The 5,581-nt window shown below is 29.9% G+C and overlaps 1 long non-coding RNA gene across 1 annotated transcript; it reads left to right on the top strand.

The window, feature by feature from the left end:
- Positions 1-1,100: 1,100 nt before the first annotated feature.
- Positions 1,101-4,777, top strand: LOC139514801 (uncharacterized). Its single transcript, XR_011662709.1, has 3 exons — positions 1,101-1,221; positions 3,157-3,236; positions 4,341-4,777. It is a non-coding gene; the product is annotated as an uncharacterized lncRNA (long non-coding RNA).
- Positions 4,778-5,581: the final 804 nt, after the last annotated feature.

The raw sequence follows: 5,581 nt of genomic DNA, 5'->3' as shown, positions 1-5,581 counted from the left end.
CTTATATTTAATGCGTTTCCCTCAGTTTTAGTTTGTTTCCCCGATTTTTTTTTTGTCCATGGATTTATGAGTTTTGAACAGCGTTATACTACTGTTGCCTTTATTTACACTACATCGACACCAGGTAAATTATAATTCGTTAACACTTCACCAGACATAAGTAATATATCATATCAGTTTTTGTAATAATAAAGAATCAGATGAAAATTCATTCATACTACAAAAAAAAGTAAGATCACAAAAAAACTAGGGGAAAATCAATTTGGAAAGTCCATAATCACATGGCAAAATCAAATAACAAAACGCACCAAAAACGAATGGATAAGAACTGTCATATTCCTAACTTGGTACAGTCATTTTCAAATGTAGAAAATGGTGGATTTAACCTGGTTTTATAGCGCTAATCCTCTCACTTTAATGACAGTCTCATCAAATTCCGTTATATTAACATTGATGCGTAAACTAAACAGACACAATAAATAAAATAGTCAAAATATGGGTACATCAGTCATCATCGTATAACAATATTAAAGTATGTAAGAATAAATATCAGAAATAGACCGAGATTGAAAATAGTCCAAAAGTTGTATATAGAATTTATAAGAATCCATAAAATAGTTAATTCTACTATCAGTCCTCATCGTATAACAATTTTAAAAGGAACAATTTAACAGAAAACAAAAACATCTATCTACAAACACATTCATTGATTTGAGTGTCTGACGTCAGAAAATTTTATACGTCACATAAATTTGTTGTTCAATGTGCATACAATCAATTTTAAAATTTACATAGGCAATGTTAGCATATAGGCTTAAAAAGTCAAAAGTATGTTAGAATAAATTACAGAAATAGACCGAGATTGAAAATAGTCCAAAAGTTATATACAGAATTTATGAGAATCCACAAATAGTAAATTCCACTACGCGATTGAATGAACAGAACAAGTTAATATATCATATTACTTTTGTTGTTCACTAAGAATAGAGATTAATAAAATTCACAAAATATGCAGAAATCTTTATCGTAAGTAGACATATTGTATTACCCTTTGAAAACCTGCTCTAAAATAAAACAGTTAGTATTTTTAAATAGAAAAAGTCACTCCCAAGGATTATAGCACAACTGCAAGAATACTTGGAATAGTGTTTGGTGTATTGTCAGCTGTCTGCTCAACATGTGCAGGAGGATATTGCTGCTTCAAGAAGAGGACATCAAAAGGTATTTTACTGATTCCCCTTCTTACCCCTTCCCCTCATAGTTTATAATATTCTGGTCCATAACGAGTGACATTTTGTGTTGCAAGACACATTTTAATGAACTTTTTTTTTCTTGAATTAAATTGCTGTTAAGCAATTTTAAGACCTTCACCGTTGACTTGGTGCTCATTTCAACTTTCCAAGACTTTTAACTGTTATATGTTTCATATTAAGGATTTTGGAATCAGAATTTTCGGATTGTTTTCTTTAAAAGAGATAAACAAACATACATTTGTAGTTATAAGATTTAACAAACTATCCGTTAATTTTCCCCTCAAAATCCTGTGGTATTTTTTTGGCGTTTACCTTACGATACTGAAAGTCAATATTAATCAATATCTATATTTAGCATGACGTCATTATAAGAATTCCAAACGTGTTATTATAATCTTTGTTTTATAATACCTTGTCGAGAAAAGCAAAAATATTTCAGAAACTTTGCTTTGTAAAAAAGAGCAATACTATTACTCAGAGTTTTTTTTGCAATTGATATTTAAATTTTTCGAACATATTATATATTGTAGGTTTCAATATCTTGGTAAAACTTTCTCAAGAAACCATTTTGCCTAAAGCTTTCATGCATGGAGTGAGCCAAGGCTCCATGTTGAAGACCGTACTTTGACCTATAGTGGTCTACTTTTACAAATTGCGACTTGGGTGGAAAATTGTCTCATTTGGCACTCATACCACATCTTCGTATATCTATAGAATTTGGTTGCCATCATAATTTTCGTCATTCCTTGACAACATACTTTATGTTTTTTGAAGAAATTTTGGACTTTTACATTTTTATCCATAAGATAACTTAAGGATGAATTCCTCTGACGTTTCAGTCTCGTTGAAATATCGTTCTGGAATTATTTCCAAAACATGTGATACAAGTGGAAATGGGTGAGAGGTACAACAAATGATTTTACTAGGAAGGTGTACATCCCATATCACTTTTTACTTTTTCGATTTCTTGCATATGTATTTTTAAATCATTCATAACAAAACTGTTGAAATAATATCTTTTGTTCTTAAAACAGAGAAAAAAATTACAAATTTATGAATATAAAAGGCGGTCTTATTCTTCAGAGCGATCAAGACTCATTTACGAAGAGTTTCTAAAATCATTTATACATAATATGTACTTTCATATAATTGAAATTAATATTTTACTTTGTACTACTGTTTTCCTAAACAAGATGATTCAGGTTGTGAGTACATATTATAAACTGATGCTTGTTTTATAGTATGACTCTCCGGGAACTGTACCTAGCTTTAAAATATGTACAGCTTCTTGTTACATTGACAATGATTCCATTAATGATACAGTAATTTTCTTACTTTCATTCAGCGTGTAAATGTAATTTTTTTTTATCAATAAGTCTTCCTCCAATTATTTTTATCTAAGCTTATACTGTAGTTAATCTTTCTTGTGCAATTAGATAAAGGATATATGTACAGGTTTGGGAAATATTCAATTTATCTTTACAAGCTTTTGAAATCTGAGGACATAATTATTATGTAGATGTGGATTTCCAAAACAATTTATCAGTAGTTATGCGACTTATAATTTAGGAATCTGGTAAAATTTGGTTTGCTTAGTTACAAATCAGGGGAAGCGTGCCGTCAGTGTGCCTGCTGACAATATATTTAATGTATGTTTATTGTTTTATTCTGCAGTTTAGCATTCGAGCTTAAATGTTCAATTTGTAAAACTCCCACTCGTTTAGTTAAGAATCGACATTGCTATTGATACTGCAATATGTGAAGACATCGAAATTTATTTATTTATACTATACTTGTATCGCTTTATGTTACGTTTACACCTGTGGTTGAATAGAAAAAAGTGTGTTTTCATGATAAAATGTCATTTTACAAATTACCTATGTAATTATATTGACTTCATTAGCAAAAGCAGATGCTGTTCCTGGTGATGCCAGCTTGTCTATGGTGGAAAAACACGACGAGAGACTTTAAAAGTATATTTGGGTAAGTGCAATAGTTTGTACGTGAATAGAACCTTCTTAATATAAAAAAAGAAGATGTGGTATGATTGCCAATGAGACAACCATCCACAAAAGACTTAAATGACACAGACATTAACAACTATAGGTCACTGCACGGCTTTCAACAATGAGCAAAGCCCATACCGCATAGTTAGCTATAAAAGGCCCTGATAAGACAATGTAAAACAATTCAAACGAGAAAACTTACGGCCTTATTTATGTAAAAAAATGAACGAAAACAAAATATGTAACACATAAACAAACGACAACCACTGTATAACTGACTTGTGACAGGCACATACATAAATAATGTGGCGGGGTTAAACATGTTGAATTCCTTTCCCTTCAAAATAAAAAATATTAACAACCAGATTAAGATACAGCATAAAATTTAAACAAGTATTAAACACTATGCAATGTAAACAGTTAAAAGTAAAATCACAAAAATACTGAACTTAGAGGAAAATTAATTCGGAAAGCTCATAATCACATGGCAGAATCAAATAACAAAACGCATCAAAAACGAATGGACAAGAACTGTCATAAATACGTCTTTGGGCTAATTTCGTGATTTTCAAAGTCCTTATCTGAATATGTGTAACATTAGCTCAAATGTTTGAAATATCCATATACTGGTTTTTGTTTAATTTGCATATTTATCAAGGGATAAACAAATGAAACATCGATTCAATACCAAATTAATGTTTTTGTTTCCATTGAATGCATTGTCTTTCCCGCATATATTGTATAGTGAATTCATTGCACATATAAACACAAAAATGAGCACAATTAAGGTTCCGATAGACATCTCATAAGGGTAAAACTTTACTGAATTATAAATTTAAGATCAAGATTTGTAAAGTATTTACATACAGATTTATGCTGATACATACAGATCATGTTCACAAAATAAAATCTGTAACAGATGCAAAGATCAAAGCTGCTAATGTCACTTTTAAATAATGAACAGAAATTTGTCATGGTTTCCAAAAATCTATAAACTATTTTTGTTGGTAATTCAGGCACTGTAGAATATCATTATGAACTGCAAACTTTCCATTCAATCGCTACCAATATTTTCTTGCAGAACTTACAGACAAATGACAGCTATTATATTGACTGTATAAACATCTGTGATAACCAGTCACTGACTGTATACAAAACCTTGTTTGAGAAGTTGATAAAATGTGTCTGTAGATATATAGTTAGGAATTTATATATGAATTTACCATTTTTTATTTTTTTTTTAGTGTTACAGTATAATTGACATAATCATGGCTTGTGTTTGATACCAATTGTGCTTTCTATGCACACATCAGTGTAGAAATGATCTACCTCATTCAATGTCTCGTTCAAATATTTTCATACTTGATTCTGAGACAATTACGATATATTCCAACTATTCTTATTTAGTAATTTGTACTATATTGTTATGTGATTGATATGTATGTAGACATGCCATTATCATCTTAAATAATTCATATCATATTGATATTAGTTTGGTGCTAACATGCTTATATGGACTTGGGCATTATTGTTTTTATTTCCATAAATTTAGACTATGGTGTTATCTGATTGATGTTTATGTTGACATATCATAATTGTCTTTGATAATTAAGACTATACTGTTATGTGATTGATGTCTTTGTAGACATAGCATAATTGTCTTTGATTATTAAGACTATACTGTTATGTGATTGATGTCTTTGTAGACATAGCATAATGGTCTTTGATAATTAAGACTATACTGTTATGTGATTGATGTCTTTGTAGACATAGCATAATGGTCTTTGATAATTAAGACTATACTGTTATGTGATTGATGTCTTTGTAGACATAGCATAATTGTCTTTGATGATTAAGACTATACTGTTATGTGATTGATGTCTTTATACACGTGCCATAATTGTCTTTGATGATTAAGACTATACTGTTATGTGATTGATGTCTTTATACACGTGCCATAATTGTCTTTGATGATTAAGACTATACTGTTATGTGATTGATGTCTTTATACACGTGCCATAATTGTCTTTGATGATTAAGACTATACTGTTATGTGATTGATGTCTTTATACACGTGCCATAATTGTCTTTGATGATTAAGACTATACTGTTATGTGATTGATGTCTTTATACACGTGCCATAATTGTCTTTGATGATTAAGACTATACTGTTATGTGATTGATATGTATGTAGACATGCCATTGTCATCTTTAATAATTTATATCATATTGATATTAGTTTGGTGCTAAAATGCTTATATGGACTTGGGCATTATTGTTTTTATTTCTAGAAATTTAGACTATGGTGTTATCTGATTGATG

Source organism: Mytilus edulis, chromosome 3 (genome assembly GCF_963676685.1).
Source record: "Mytilus edulis chromosome 3, xbMytEdul2.2, whole genome shotgun sequence".
NCBI classification, from domain to species: Eukaryota; Metazoa; Mollusca; class Bivalvia; order Mytilida; family Mytilidae; genus Mytilus; species Mytilus edulis.
This window is presented reverse-complemented; position numbering and strand designations above follow the sequence as displayed.